Source organism: Pinus tabuliformis, chromosome 5_2 (genome assembly GCF_031772625.1).
Source record: "Pinus tabuliformis cultivar Carrire ecotype Pingquan chromosome 5_2, CPIR1, whole genome shotgun sequence".
Classification (NCBI taxonomy): Eukaryota; Viridiplantae; Streptophyta; class Pinopsida; order Pinales; family Pinaceae; genus Pinus; species Pinus tabuliformis.
In genome coordinates, this window is record NC_142306.1 from 1,086,208,339 (window position 1) to 1,086,226,043 (window position 17,705).

The window sequence follows — 17,705 nt, forward strand, 5'->3', positions numbered from 1 at the left end:
TTGAAAGCAAGAAATTTCACAATTGTTGATGATGTACTTTTTAGGCAAAATTATGATTCAATCTTATTAAGATGCCTAGAAAAACCTGAAGCACAAAAGGTTTTGCAGGAATTACATGATGGACCAGTAGGAGGACATTTTGGAGCTGACACAACAGCCAACAAAATCATTCATGCTGGATATTATTGGCCCATCCTGTTTAGAGATGCTCATGAATATGTAAGGAAATGTCGAAGTTGTCAAACTTCTAGTGGAAGACAAAGAAAGCCATCTTTCCCTTTGCAACCAATCAACATTGAACAACCATTTGAGCAATGGGGATTGGACATCATCGGAGAAATCACTCCACATTCTTCCAAATAGCATAAGTATATCCTTACTGCCACGGATTATTTTACTAAGTGGGTTGAAGCAATTCCTTTAAAGACAACAAATTTTGAGGCAATTATAGAATTCATAGATCAATCCATCATTACCAGGTTTGGTGTCCCAAATGCTCTTGTTTTTGATAATACATCTTACTTCTCTGGCAATGCTATGTTTGATTTTGCTATTAAAAGAGGATTTAAATTGAAATATTTTGCTAATTACTATCCCCAAGGTAAAGGTTTAGTAGAATCTACCAATAAAAATCTAATCAAGATTATTAAGCGAACTATCGAACAGAATCATAAAAACTAGCATAAATCTTTAATATTCACACTATGGGCTGATAGGATAACACAGAAGGCTTCCATAGGTTATTCTCCATTCAATCTTGTGTATGGAAAAGAAGTAGTGCTACCAACAAATCTTGTCCTTCCTTCTCTAGCCCTAGTTCAGTTTATTGAAGAAAGCCCTTCTTCTTCTATTCAACTTAGACATGATCAGATCTTAAAATTAGAAGAGGAAAGAGAAAAGGCCAAAGTTACTCATGCAAAACATCAGCAAATTATCAAGTCATCCTTTGATTCAACTTCGTCCGGTTCAAAATAGTTTCAAGTCGGTGATTTAGTTCTGAAATGGGACAAAGCCCATGAGGATAAAGGAAAACACACCAAGTTCCAGAAAATGTGGCTTGGACCATTTCAGATTTGCGAGAAGATAGGCCATTCCACCTTCATATTACAAGATTTATCAGGTTTGAGAGATTCTCTCCCTGTTAATGGCCTTATCTTAAAGAAATTCTTCAATTAAGGAGGTAACCCCTTCTCCTTTTTTTAGTTTAGTAAAATTTGTAGTTTGTAGGACCCTTTAGAAATAAAGTTGTAAGGTATCTTCCATTGACCTTTTGCTATATTTAAACGTTGCTCAAAGAAGTAGTGTTGATATTTGCTTTTAAAATAATAGAAGCCTTAGACAAAAGGGACAATTTCTACGAAACTAGGTATAATTGCATTCTGAAACCACATTTCAATTTTTGTGAACTCTTCTCAAAATTTAGAAGTATTGTAAATCATTTTATGTTTTCAAATTGGTCACAAAAAAGGTTATCAATATCAAAACAGAAACTAATCCAATTTCAGCATCTTCAACTCTTACCTTGTCATCCATTCTCTCTTAAGGAGAAAATTGTCCATCCCATTCATCGAAGTTTGTAATTACTCAAAGTGTAATTCTAAAATATTTGATATAAAAGATAAGGGGTCTTATTACAAGCCTGCTTACCATGATCACCGGGAAATAGTTTAACCGACATTACCAAAACTGCATACCAAAACAGGGTAATGGCTTAAAATTATAAGACAAGGGGTCTCATCACGAGCCATCTTGTTCGGTTAAATTACTACCAGTGAATGGCATTGTCACTCAGCTGGCCATCAAACCAGGACAATGACTTTTTATCTTACAAAATAATAGAAAAGTAAAAGAGATACAAAATATGAAAGCATGTTTTGAATTCATTCTGTTAATCATACTCTGAAGTGGATGGGATAATGGACAATAATGTGGTTAAAAGGTATCCCTATCGAAACTATGAACACTTGCTGGCAGCAAAGGCTCTACCTATGACAGACGAGTCAATTCTAAAAGCTGATTTGGAAAGGTTTTATGTTTTATCATTATCAACGAATAAAGGCCAATTTAAAACTTAGAATGTATCTAAGTTTAAACAAGAGAGGAAATTAGCAAAGATAGTTTTATTTTATTTGGAATGCATATATACCTAGTTATATTATAATTTTCCTCTTTGATGAGATTCCTATTTAGAGAAAGTTTAAGTATTTCAGTACTTTTCAGAGATAACTGTTCCTTCCAGCGAATCGACAATTGTTGTGCTCTACAACAACCCCCCATTTCATACAAATTTTATTTTCATAACTATAATATGAAATGGGTCCCTTTTAGAATTAAATTGGTATCAACTTAGTATTTTTCAAAAGGTCCGAAAATAAATAAAACATTATAAACCTTTTGAGAAATCACATAAGCGGTCTTATAATAAAAATTGAATAATCCCTTATTATTGCGATAAAGCGATCGCAAGATCGCATATCGCAATAACAAAGGATGCATAACAAAAGTCCCATTAAGTTTTCCCCGATGCGACAATACACGAATGGTTATCGGATATCGGCAATGGCAAGCTATCATAACAAAAGCCCCTTTTGCTGCGATGCGATGCGATATCGCTATCGGTGATCGTAGATCTGTACCATGCATGCATTTCAAAGCCCTCATTTAAAACTCCCGATGCGAATTGGCAATATCTCTATCGGCAATCGAGGATTCCGAAAGGAACCAATATAACAACTTAAGCTTTCCCCTGATCGCCGATTGCGATAAAGCTAAAAGCACAGATTTCAAAAAAGATTGGTAAAGCCGGGATATTTTATGGTTATTTATTATTAATGGCTTTTCTTTTCCCGATAGCGATTCACTTGCACTCAACCGCCAAAACATAGAAGCCACGCTTAAGTGAATCATTTGGCCAATAAACGACATAATGAGCATTTAAAGGATTGACAGGTTTAAATGGCCATTTAATGAAACAGTAAGTCTAAAATCTCTTCAGAGATTGCATTTGTAACCACCATAATTTAAATCCTCCATTATATAGTGATTAATATATCTCATTCTTATTTGGTTCGCGCTATAAATTCTCCACATTACGTTCATTTTCACTCCTGTGCAGAGCTTTTCCGAAGCAGTAAATTCAAGCAAAATGGGGAAAAAATCTAAGAAAACTGCAACAGCTTCCGCTTCGCCAGCTATAGGGCAACCCACTGCCGATCCAGGAACAAACAGAAAGGGACTGATATCCGGCACTACATGCCTAGGACTGGGTAAAACTACTTTGCTAAGCACCTATAATTTGATTGAGGCCGAAGAGCCTCAGGTAACAATAGTGCAAGCCACAGCAGACACGACTCGGAAATCTGATGCTACTCTAAAGGATTTAGCCGACTCTTTCCTTCATCGGATAGCAGCCCAGGAACAAATTCTCCCATATACAGATGTGGTGAAGTGGGAAATTGAAGAAATCCCAATCACAAACAGAACATTTTGCACCATGGATGGGAGAGTCTTCGGTTCATTTCAACCTGATGATTTGAGGCAAATGTACCATTTGTCTGTACCGGAGAAGAAGTACAACAAGGCATTCTTGGAGAAATTCATAAATGAGAACGAAATTGAATCTGAACCCATTCAGGATTGGAGGCAAAACCCAACAAAACACAGGCATGAGTCTTCGAGTAAGTACTCTGTCGATTCTTTGTGTTCTCCTTATTGTTATGCTGGGATAATGATGTGTAGATTGTGGGGGCTACATAATTTCACAAATTTCACTATAGAGATGGTTCCTTTGATGGAGGCAGCATGTGATAGTGAAATAATGGATTGGGAAACTATATTGTCTGATAAGCTAGCAACCACAGTCCTTGAATTTAGAAACAAATCCCGCATTACTGAAAGGGTTATTCCCCCATTCTACTATAGTGCCTATATCTTGGACACCCTATGTTTTAATTCTGAATTTCCTGTGCTTGGATGGAGATGGACTCCACAAGACCCCATGCCCATTCATATATACCATCAGATGTTATGGAAAGCCCACTATAAACACCATTTATATCAAGTTTGCAATGGTTTTATGTTACCCATTCACTATTCCATTTTTGATAAACCTGCTCCTAATATTTCCTACCAAGTGGAAGTTGACTTGACATCTGTAGGAAGATGGTTCAGAGAAGAAAAATTCACCTATGTAAGAGTTTTCGGCAACCAAGCCAAGCCCCACGTCCTCCCTTTGTACATACCCGATAAACTGTTAACCCGGGAGGTAGCCTATTAGATTACATCTGAAGGAGTTACACATACTCTAAAGAGCAAAAAGAAGCAGGTTTGGGCTCCTTTTCCTCTAAGATGCGGTGTCTACGCTCTGCATGACTTTAAACATGCAGAGAAAGAGGCTGATAAAATCAAGGCACTAAATCTAGCGACTCTTCCTAATATGCAATTTGATCCAAACAAAGTCGCCTACAATGCACTTGAACAGGCAAAATTAACTAAATTTGACCATAAAGAAGATATATTTGATGACCTGTTCTCCTCAGCCGAGTCAATATTCCAGGTTAAATCGCTGGCCAGAATGAAATATCAGGATGACGGGTTAGTTGAATTTAACAGACTTAGAGAACAGAGGTTGCAAACTCTGCCTCTAGATCTATTAGCAACGACCCCAATGACAGAATCAAGCGAGCCTGAGTAGCGACTCACTAAGGAACCTCCTACTACATCAAAAGAGCAGGAGGAAGTGCAGGGAAAAGAGCAGGAAGAAGTGCAGAGAAAAGAGCAAGAGGAAACCCAGGGAAAAGAGCAGGAGCAGAGCAGCACAGAGGTGAATGTAGATGCCCAGATTGACCCGAAATTGCTCCAGGAATGGTAGCAATTCGACTCAATCATAAGCAATATTGAGAGCTCAAAGGAAGCCGAAACATCAAAAGTGGCTGACCAATAGGAGACAACATCTAAACAGGTTCCAAGTGGAACCAGTGGCCTACCCAGTTCTACAGGAATAGAGATAATTCCTAAGGATCCCTCTGATCAGATTGTTTTGCAAGTAGAAGAAATTCCTCCATTAAATGTCTTTTACAGCCCAAAGCACAAGGCTGTAGTAAAATGACAGCGGAAAAGGAGAAGGATTGATCAACCTTCCCTATTCCCTGAACAAACAGTGACGGGCAACGTGGTTTGGAAGGAGGAGTTTGATCCTTCTGATGACCTAACAAAACTGTCCCAATATGCTGGAGCCTATTCGGTAGCCACCATAGACAAGGCATCAGAAGTTAGTAATCTATTAAAAGGAAAGGACCAGGAAATCACTTTACTACAAGCAAAACTATCGGAGGCATAGAAGAAGGCAGAACAAGCAGAACAACAATTTTTTACATAGCAACAAATAAATAATCAATTGAATAAACAATTGCAGGAAGAGAAACAGAGAATTGATTCGAGTGCAGTTCAAAAATAAGAAAGAGTTGTCGGAAGCATTAGCAAAACTAAAAGCAATGAATGAACTGATGGTGAAGTTGAAAGATGAGAAAATTTCTCAATTATCAGCCCAAATAGAGAAAACCAAGAATCTTCCAGAGCCAGCTGAATTCAGAGCAGAGGCATTACAGATAAACAAGGAAATGGTGACACCAATAAGGTTGTTATGTCAACAAATCGCTCAAGCAGAACCTTTATGTGACTTAAAAGCATCAATAAGTGATAAATCGGTTGATGCTAGAACAGACTTGGAGCAGGCCGATGAGACCTTAACTAATTTTCTTGAGTGGCAAGACACTGATGAGGGACAGGCAGTTCATTTGCCAAAAATCTTAGAATCACATAAAGAGATATTATATATGGAATGGCAGTCCCAGTTAATGAAAGCAGAAAGAGTTGTTTCCAGATGCAAATTAACCACAAGTATTCTGGTTGAATTTATTAATGATACTCTCTACTTATCTAACATGATCTCTCAATGTACCCCAGGTAAATTGCTATCGGCTAAAACATTGGAGCAGTCATGTTATCAAGAGCTGGAGAAAAATGGGAGATTAATCACAGGAATTAACAGTTTGACATGGGACACCTATTGGTTGTTCCTTGTCAAACCATACAGTCAGAGAGCCACCCTCTGTCGTGGCGGAAAAAGTCGTTTGTGCGGACACAACTGAACTCCCTAGGAGTCTAAACTCTCTAGCGAAAAACAAGACAAAATGGAGTGATCTTTCTCTAAATATACCTTTTAAAACATGAAAACTACAAGTGTTTAGGCTTACCTTATTCCAAAACGCGGTTGTTGTAGTCCGTCCTTGCCGATCCGGATGAGCTCCTCCTTCAAGTCAATTCCTGCAACCACAAACAATCAAACAATTACCAAGCACTTGCATTTCATATAATAAAACATATATTCAACATTCAGACCAAGGAACACATGAAATAACTCATTAACACAAGCTATTGAGAAAAATAAACCAGTTTGTATTAATAACGAAACAAAGAAACTCTTACAACCTGGCCTTGGTGTTGTGCAATTTCCTCCCAGGGTCCATCAAGGGTTTTCCTCTACTTTGACAAAGCTCACCCACTTCCAAGTAGAATCAAGCAAAGACAATCTCTCCTCACAAGGTTCTAAATGGGAGTCCTAATTCCTGCAGCATTTACCCAAAGAAAATGTATAGTTCCAACCTCTTCTCCCTCTGGCTCAATGTCTTTATTTATAGTGCTGTAAAGAGGTTATTCAGGTCCACCATCAATGGGATAATCCCCCCCTTTGGGTGGGATAGCTCCCTTATTGATGGGATAAGTTCCTCCTTAATAGAGATACATGAACCAACTGGAGGCGCATCCAATTCATCAAACCGACCTCTAGAAAGTTCTAGAAGTAACCACAAGTAACTTTTTTAAGATGAAACTCGTGCATTTTGCCTTTTACAGAAGGACGCACCTGTCCCTTAACATACAGAGCGTCCAAGGACGCAACTTTTGTGAACATTGTGAGCGTCCCCGTAGGTAAGGCTAGAGAGAACCTGCGACCCCAGAGATAAACATATTTTTGACAAGACTTTCTCTCTTCTTTGAGTTTGAGATGGATAGCAGAGGCATAAGACTTGCCTAAGAGGGTAGCATGACTGTTGATTTGAGCCATACTAACTGTAAGTGGTCATGGTGACATTTTTTAGTGTAACAGATTGCCCCCTAAAGTGCGAAGCCTGGAATAGATTAGGGTTTTGTAATTCTAGGAAGGGTGAAGCGCTTTATCATTTCAAGGATTGTCTTGTGGATGACCTGGTTGGAACCTGCAATTTTCAACACAAAATACATGTATAAGATTATATCATCACTGAGGTAGGCATTCCCATACTCAGATTCAAAACTTTAACTAATGGACTAACTATTCTGATACAGGAATGATCTTGCAGTACATCATTTTTTATAGACTTTTATAGACACAGTATGGACGCAGCCATCTGTTTATGATTAGTCTACATAGATAATGAATACAAAACTCCTCGCAGCCTGGATGGTAGAAACTAGATCCAGGGTCTTCACTTCTACTTCCCGAATTGGTACGATTCTAGCCATGTGATTTAAATGATTTGATGTCGAACATGTTAGAAACCACTTGATTACCAGTCGATGATGTAAACTGTTAACAAGCATGAGAGAGACCACCAGTAATGTCAATGGTTCTCAAAGTACCAAGCACAACCCGTGAAATGTGAATAGATGTTTTGATGTCGAACACTTCACGGAATCCTTTGATCGAAAGTCAATGATGTAAACTGACGTCAAAGGCGAGAAACCTGCCATTGATGCATGCAGACTTCAAGGTACTGTCGATTCCTAAGTCATCTTTCTAGATAATGTGTCGATGTCGATAGAAAGCGACCCGTTGCAGGCAAGCCCGCAACACGAAATCATTGTTCAAGTTGAAGAAATGTTGCTGTAAGGACTGACTCAGGGATGGTCAAATGGATGACAAGTATTTTGCAGATGAAAGTTTTGCTTGCAGACCTCTTGAACACATAACGACACGACAGATGGCTTGGTGACGAATAACTCAAAGTTAATCCCCGGAACCCGGTTAAAGACTTTCAAAGTGGTTTGGTCAACTGTGAGGTAAAAGATTTCCCAACCCAGGTGAATGAAAAGTGTCGTGTTCAAGAGTGGTAATAAAGTTTCTTTTGAGACAAAAGGTAACAAACAGGTTCATTCTTCTCTCTTTTCCCCCACCATTTCTGGCAAGTACCTCTTTATTTTTAACAAGCTTGAGGAGGATAACATATGCTTGATTATAAGCTCATCCTTCGGACGAGTCCAACCTAGTTTAAATTCGAACCCTAGGAAGGAGTGGTTCGTTCCTGTTTGTAATTGAACAGGTCCTCTACTGTAAAAGTTTAACGAGCCCAGTATAGGAGAAACTCGGCGTTTTTCAATTTTAGAGAGTCTGAAAAAACTAAAGGAGACTCCACGTTGAACTTTTTCGTATATTTGTGTCCCTCAAGCCCGAAAAAGTATAAAATAATACCTGGGGGAACCGCTTGATCTTGCGACCAAGGAGTACTTTCATAATAGTGTCGTTGACCTGAAAAGTAAAAAGCGATCAAGGACACGTCGTTTTATTTCCTTATCGAGTTTGAAACGACAAAAACCCGGCAATCTTTTCCTGATTTTGCGGTCAGAAAAGAGCTAAAAGGGGACCGTCTTTTAATTCCGTTTTAACGAGTGTAAAAGAAACGCTCGGCGATCTTTTCATGTTTTAGGAGTCAGAAAAGGGCTTAAAAGATGACTCTGATATTTTGTTTGTGAAAAATGACAATTTCCCTCGAAATCCCTTTGTCCTGCACAAAAGCAACACATTACTCATACCTGTTTAAAATAGGCAAAAATACATCGAAAAATATCTTTTCATGGTAAAAAATGAACTAATTCATCCAAAAAACCTATAAAAAGACCTTTTACCATGTCATTTTTACCGTTTCACTGTTGAGGTTGAAAAAGGAGCTTTTGACAAGAAACTTCCCGTGGTCGCTGCGGAAAATCCGACCGTCGGAATCGAACGCCGTCTTATCCAGGTATTTTACACATCCTACTCTGCATTTCTATCCGTTTAGAATCAATTTTTAGGTCTTAGTTTCATTTTTTGGGGGGGTTTTGGTTTTGGAATGCGCCTCTCGGCGGACGCGGGTGCCCTTCGGGTGACCCGCGTCCCCCGACTTTTTCTCATACGGGAAAATGGTCGGAAGACGCGGCCCGCCTTCAGGCCAGCCGCGTCCGGGCGCCCTGTGCTACAAAGCCGGGGTGCGTCTTCCGAGAAGTGCGCATTTCAAAACCCCAACTCCCTAAAAAAACTACCAAAAATTCCCAAATCAATTTCTAATTGCTATTTTTGATGTGCAGGGTATTAACCATGTTAGATTGGAGAGAAAGAGAGCATGTAGAGGATGATGAAGTTGCAATAAATCATCAACCTTCCCTGGATGCCCTAAGAGCATGCGGATTATACAAATATTGGACCATACCGGGCATGAGGGGCCAGGTAAGATTCTTGGAATGGCTGGTTGAGCGATGGAACGTTCAAGAACAATGCTTTTACATAGGAGGGCACCAGCTCGAGATAGAGCCCTCGGATGTATACTTTCTCACTGGCTTGCCGAACAGAGGTGAGCAACTCAGTCTTGCGGGGACTAGGCCGGGTGGCCAATCCCTTGATAGTCTCCGCGACGAGTGGTGCACACCTGGGGCTCACCATTCAAAAGGCATAGAGATAAAACACATCACTCTGCCGGAACTCAAAGTCATAGCGTTCACGGTTACCAGAATTTGCGGCGCGGCCGCTTTACACATTGCTTCCGGATCCCAAATGCGGATGGCAATTGACTGTTACCAAGGCACCATTTTCAACTGGTGTGAAGCTGTGTCGGCTCATATGAAGAGCCAACTGACCAAGGCAAAGAACGGACGACTAAAGACTTTTGGATATGGGCCTCTAGTCGTGAGCTTTGCCTTGGAGAGAGTTCCAATGCTGATCCCTCAGCAACTCACTGTTGATATCTTGGGTCCTCGGGAGCCAAAGCTGATACGATGGGTTGCGGTGATGGCCCGGCATCCTGACGAGGGTGCGACAGTGGTTCGATTCTCAGATAGTTACTTTCACTGGTTAGAGGACCAAGTTTTTTCGATACAGGACTTTCCGTATGCCGGAGTGGATTTTAGAGGTGATCCGGACATGGTTCTTCCACCGGGAGAACAATGGGATGACAGAGGTACTTTTATTTTCACAAGTTCTCTAATTATGTATTTTTTTATTTTTCATATATATCGTCTCAAAACTAACAGTAAAATTTTCAAAATGCAGATGTTGGTCCACAGCGTCCAGCCAACCTCCGGCCTTTTGATAGACTACATCCAGCTGCACCGGTACCGGCCCCACAGGACGCGGCTGCAGAAGTACTAGCTGAGTTGGAGCATGATCTAGAGCGTCTCACGGCAGATATACCTGAGACTACTATGGATGACATTCCTACCCGGCTTCAGCGCTTCGTAGTCGCGGTCCCTGGACCGTTTAGGAGATTTTTGCGTAAGGTAGCCCGCGCAGTGGTGTCATACAGAGAGCACCACCAGTGATTGACTAGTCACTTTTGTAGTCACATGTGACATTTTGACTTTTTGTACTATCATTTTGCCGATCATAAGGTGTTTTCAACCTATGATCGAAGACGATGTATATATTTTTTGACACACTTCTATCTATATATATCACTATTACCGGCTTATCTTGTTTAACATATGTGATGAAATGTTTTTAAATTTACTTGCATGATTATCGTAAATGTCTGTCCAACATTCGAGAAGCAATTGCATCTGCTAATGTATTCAAAGACCTTGGAATATGTTGATATTCAATGTAATCAAATTCACGTTCCAAGAGACGCACTCTCAAAAACAACCTTAATAACACAGGATTCCTAATGGCATAAACTCTATTAAGCTGTAATACAACAAGTTCAGAATCTAACCTCACTATCAAACGTCGAATTCCAAATGAAATAGATTCGGATAATAATTCAATCACTGCACTGTATTCTGCAATGTTGTTCGTTGTTTGACCGAGGCTTACCCCATGCATAGAAACTAACTCGTCAGAGGGCGAATAGATAACCCAAGCTGCGGAAGAGATGTTCCGTGTACTACGACAAGCACCATCAGCAAATCCAATGTATGTTTGGAGAGGCGTCGACATCTGCAATATCAAGAGTAAAACCAAGATAAGCCAGAATAACGACGAAAAACCACACTCTCTAAGCTAAGCACACTGACTAAACTAACACACTTGCTAGCTAGAAAGAAAATCTAACCTATCTAAAAATTTCTCCATTCCCATCATTTAAGCATAATACCTCTTTAGGTAAAGTCCATTTCTGGGTTTACCCAAAGAGTCCCCATCAAAGTCAACTAGCTCATAAGCCCCTTTTGCTAGCTTTCGCTTTACAATGTAGGGCCCATGCCACATGGGAACGAATTTTCCGGCACCTAGCTTATCGTTAGCTTGATCATATAATAGTACTAGGTCTCCTTCCGAAAAACTTCGAGGGGTTACATTTCTATCATACTGAGCTTTCATTCGTTTCGCGTGAGTCTCGATTGCCAATGTAGCGTCACGTCGAGTCTCATCTAATTTAGCCAAGTACAATAAACGTTTCTCCTCTTCGGAAGTAGCTGGAAGTAATTCGACAGCCATTTGAAGTGATGGGATTTCGCATTCAATGGGTAACACAGCTTCTAAGCCATAAACTAGCTGGAAAGGAGTGAACCCTGTTGAATTTTTCACTGAGGTTCGGTATGCCCATAGCGCTGAAAATAACATGTTGTGCCAATTCGACCGATGAACACCAATGGTTCGTCGGATCATGATAACTAGAACTTTGTTGATAGACTCAACCAAACCGTTGGCTTGCGGATAATAAGGAGTAGAGCTATCGTGGCGCAAACCAAGCTGGCTTGTAAGCTCAGTCATCATGACGTTTCGAAAATGGCTCCCATGGTCAGTAATGATTGCTTGTGGGACACCAAACCTAGTTATGATATGATTGAATACGAAAACTGCAGCTGTTTTGCCGCTTGCGTCGAATGTAGGCATCGCCTCGGCCCACTTTGTAAAATAATCAACCGCAAGGATGATATACGCATGCCCCCCGGCCGAGTGAGGGTTACAAGTAATAAAGTCGATACCCCATTTGGCGAATGGACCAACGGCAATTATAGGGTGGAGAGGAGCAGGTGGAGCGCGCATCTTGCGATCAAACACTTGACAGTTGTGGCACTTCCTGACTGCAATGATACAATCTTTAAACATAGACGGCCAGAAATAGCCAGCGCGCAACACCTTCTGAGCTGTGGCATACCCAGACATATGACCGCCACATGCTCCAGAGTGACAATCATTCAAAACCCTCTCAGCCTCTTCGTGAGTTAAACAACGTCGAAAAACTAAGTCTGCCCCCCGGCGATAAAGTGTATCTCCAATAATTTTGTATGGCTGGGATTGAAACCGAATTTTTCGACGTTCCGCTTTGGAAGCTTCAGGCCGAAAGGTTTGGGTTTGGAGATAAATGATTATATCCCCGTACCACGGATCTACAGTACTGATAAGAAACAAAGATTCGTCCGCAATGGACTCCTCTGCCACAGTCTCTGTGTCAGCACTCGGGAAATCACACATCAATTCCGCAAAAACTAAGGATTTCTTAGACTTGGACTTCTCGAACTCCAAGTCGAACTCTTGCAGGATGACAATCCATTTAGAGTACTTGCCCCCTAGCAGTTGTTTTGTCAAAATATAAATCATAGGGTTGCAATCCGAAATAACTGTAGTTTTGCGGAGAAGAATGTAGTGACGGAAACGCTGGACAGCTTGAACGGCTGCCAGGGCCAATTTCTCCACATGCGAATATTTTAGCTCAGTGGGATTCAAGGTCCTACTAAGATAATATATCACATGCTCCGCTCCGAATTCATCTTCTTGAACTAACACCATTCCAATGGTGGAATGCGAAGCTGCGAGGTATAAGAAGTAGTCTTGGTTGTAGTTGGGAGGATGCAATAACGGTGCATGGGTCAACGCGTGTTTAAGTGCATCAAAAGATTGTTGGGCAATCTCGTCCCAAAAGAATTGTGCATTCTGTTTCAACAACCGTGTAAAACCTTTAGTGACCTCGGCGTAGTTTGGGATGAATCGGCGTAAAAAGTTCGCTTTCCCTTGCAAACTTTGGAGTTGGCGCAAACTCGAAGGAGGAGGCAATTTGATGATAGCCTCGACTTTCGAGGGATCGACGCGAATGCCGGCTTTTGAAACAACAAATCCCAGCAATCGACCTGTTTCTATACAGAAAACACACTTGTGGGGATTCAACCGAATTCGATAATGCCTACACCTCATAAAGATTGCTCGTAGGTGGACAAGGTGATCAGCTCGATGTAAAGAATGAGCAGGCAAATCATCGAGATAGGGTTGCACAATGTGCTTGATGTCATGAAATGCATAAGACATCGCCCGTTGAAAAGTGGCCCCGGCATTCTTAAGCCAAAAGGTAACTTGCAATAAGCAAATGTCCCCCATGGACAAATGAATGCCGTTTTTGGTTGGTCGGCAGGTAGAATATTGATTTGATTATAGCCCGAGAAACCATCCATGAAGGAAAACATTTCACTTCCGGCACAATCATCAATAATTTGATCGATATAAGGCGTAGGATAGTTGTCTTTTGGACAAGCTCGATTTATATCCCTATAGTCGATACAGATTCTTATTGTTCCTTGTTTCTTATTGACCGGAACAATATTCGATACCCAATCCGTTAACGGGATCGGATAAATGAAACCTGCTTTCAACAGCTTTTCGACTTCTGCTTTAATCGCAGCCGCTTTTCGAGGGTGAATTTGACGCAACCGTTGCCGGACGGGTTTAGCATCCGGGTAGGTCTTTATTTCATGAACAACAATGGCAGGATCAATTCCCGGCATTTCCTCGTAAGACCAGGCAAACACGTCGCGGAATTCTTGGAATAGGGCCTTGTAAGTTTGGATTTCTTCTTCAGTACATGCGGCACCTATATGAATGTTTTCCTCGATTCCGGGCTTCACTGAAATATCAATGGGAATAGTACGAGAAATATTCCCTAAATTCAACTCTGAATCAGAATGTTTCGTTGGATCCTGAGCGTCTTTGACATATTCAGCGGTAAAGATAGATGAAAAATCATTTTCAAATGCATCATCCTTAGGTAAAAACGAAGATCTGTGATGGAGATCTTCCCATGGTAGATCGTCTACACTTAGGATTTCGCGAAGTTGTTCGTCAGATGACACGACTTCGGGAAACGTTATCCGTTCTAAGGTGAGGTGAAAAGTGACTCTTCACTGACCACATTCATTTGGTCGACTTCGGTTGAATGAAAGTCAGTAAAAGACATGAGAGCTTCATAAGCAATTTCATATGGACTCAAAGGCATAACATCACCGAGTGAGTCTATCTCAGAGTCAGATGGGACGAACCAAGGATCATCATAAATAATGTTTTCTGATGTAATCATATGAATGGTTGCAAACGAAGGATCTGCGCTGAGTGGAGGGAGAGGAAAAGTTCCCAGTAAACCGGAATCCTTAACTAAACCTACACCAATGTCCCTATAAGGGATTGTCGTTTTACCAACATGCTGGATACTCTCTGAAGAGGCTGGGTCGGATGAAAAGTATGTCAGCTGATCAATAGTCACGATCTTACCGTTATGTGGAAACTTAATTACTCTGAAGACCGATGAAACGACCGCTGTCATAGCATATGACCAACTTCGACCCAAAAGAAGGTTGTAGTCTAGAGGGGCATCAACCACTTCCACATCCAGACTAACGGTTTTACCTTCAACCCCTATAGGCAATTCTTGTAGAATACCAAACGGACGGAACCCACGGCCATCAAAGGCCTTAAGGATGGTGGGGGATTGGTTCAACGAAGGAGAACCAAGCGATCTCCAACATTGAATCGACATAATACACGTAGAAGCTCCCTCATCAATCACAGTCCGATGAATAGGCCTGTTTTTGACTATCACTGGAATTTGGAAAGCCATTTGATGGGGGAGACGTGGTGTACTATTTTCTAGATCAAAGATCATTAGGTTCGGGTCCTGAACATCGACAGCTCCGATAGCCGACAAAAGCAATTTTCGTTGTGCTGGGCATGATTGCAGCACTTCGAGTGCCGACATTGCTGAAGGTGAAACAGCTAAGTCCTCAACAATGTTGTAATTCTGGGCTGCTCTCGCATGTGGATTGAAAGCAGACCTTCGAAGTACACCCTTGGCGGGCGGCTTAATCACTAAGTCTGGGTTAGGTTTTTCGATCTGTAGTGGATCGGAACCAGGAGCTGAGGTTGATGGGTTAGAGTGAGAAGATTCTGCTTCCTTGCCATCAACAGGAGCCTTACTACCATAATCTTGCGATCGAGTCGCAATCCTCACATGAGACATCATCAAAATGGGTTCTTCACTGGCATTCGAAGAAGAACCTATCATCTTATTCTCCTGCTCTGGAAATGGATTCTTTAACACAGCAGGAGTGGGAGAACCTTTGACTATTTTTACAACCTCGGCCCGATGAGGGCAATCTCTCGTAAAATGATCCTCTTCACAAATAAGACAAGGATATCGAGGTTTGCGTTTTTCGTCATTGGTTTCCGACTTTTCAGTTTTCTCCTTTGGAGCCTTGTCTGCTTTAGCCTTCTTCTTTCCTTTCTTCTTTCCACCGTTTTTTGGTTTGGCCGTAGATGACTCTACAGCGTGAATGTCGGCGGTGAGTTCAGGAGAAGACTCTCCTGTCGGAGAATCAGGCAAAGTGATAATTGGAGTAGTTGAAGCCTTGGAAGACTTCTTCTTGCTCTTCGTAGTCACGATACCAATCATACCATCAGCGGCATGAGATCCCGAAGGAGCAGCAGCGATTTGATTCGACTTTGGAAGATCCGGAATCTTCTCGTGTAACGTACCCGACTGAGTGTAAACTAAGTCAAGGTATTGTGCCTGAGCAATGACTTGCTCCTCAGTAACTACTCCGGCCTTAGCTACATCTTCAGTAATCTTCGGTAATAATGATTTGACAAACCATTCAGCTAAGATTTGGTCCGGGATAAAAACTTTCACTAATCTCCTTCGACGTCTCCACTCATGAATGTGATCAGAAATATACGTGGACGTCGATTGTTTTAGTGAAGTTAATAACTCCGTGCCGTTATCGTATCTGACCGGCAACTGAAAGTGAGTTAAGAACGAGGTAGCTAACTGGCTAAAGTTGTAAAAAGAGGCCCGTGGTAACTCAATGTACCACTTGGCCGCGAGACCAATGAGTGTACGCTGGAAAAGACGTAAGCGGATGGAATCATCTGAGATAGAATTCGAAGCACACCAGAGGTGGTAAGTCATCACATGATTGGACGGATCCTCTCCAGACTTACCTTCGAACTTGGGTATATCACTGGGCAACTTATTTGGCATTGGCGGCCAGAACTGAAGATATTGAATTGGATCGTTCGTTAGGCGCGTCAAGTCGGGTAAATCCAAAGTTGCAATAAACGGTAACTGCCGGTTAGGATCTCTAAAACTCTGGGTCACAATACCAGCCCCAGGAGGAGGATATCCAGGATAACTAGGAACAGGAGTCGCATTTGGGATATTATATCCTCCTGGAAAACCAGGATTAACCGGACCGTACTGGGGTTGTTGATAAGTGTACCCAGGATACGGTTGATACTGGTAAACCGGTTGTTGGACAGCTTGCCCAGGTTGGTACTGTCCCTGGTACGGAGGTTGAACAAATTGAGGTTGAGTAGTCACAACCGTACTTATACCAGGCTGACCTACAGGCATCTGGACCGTGGTTTGAATCGTAGATCCAGACAACGGTAAAGATGTCTGAGGTGTGGTAACAGGGACAGTAGAAACTGGAGCCGTCGATACTCCAGAAGTAAGTATGGTAGATGTAGCGATAGTTGCAGCAGCCGTTTGAGATGGAGTACTAGGTGCAATTGACGGCTGAGTAACTACCGAAGCTACAGAGGTTTGAACATTTGGCTGGACAGGTTGCGGTTGCTGGGTTGGACCAGAAACTACGGGTTGTCCAGCTTGAGGAACCATCTGTACACTTGGCTGCAACACCTGTTGACCCTGTGAGGGATCCCACACTAACATTCCAGGGTACTGACCCGTAACAGGTTGAGGGTACTGAGATCCATAACCAGATTGAGGGTAGGATTGATAATTGTAAGGTGCAGTTCCCATACTTGGAACATATGACTGACCTTGAGGCGGTTGATAACCTTGACTTGAGTATTGACCTTGAGGTTGATAACCTTGAGGTAAATACTGATACTGGGGTTGACCTTGACCTTGAGGTTGGTACCCTTGAGGTTGATAACCTTGGGGTTGATACCCTTGAGGTTGCCATCCTTGGGTTGCCATCCTTGAGGTTGATATTGATACTGAGGTTGACCTTGGGGTACATATTGAGGCTGAGGTTGACCTTGAGGCAAGTATTGCACCATAGGTACATACTGACTTTGAGGTTGCCCCCCAAACACGATTTGTGTACCTTGAGGTTGCCCCCCAGGCGTTAACTGCGGTTGCCCCCCAGGCGGTAATGGGCCACCTTGAGGTTGGGAAACGGGAACTGAACCT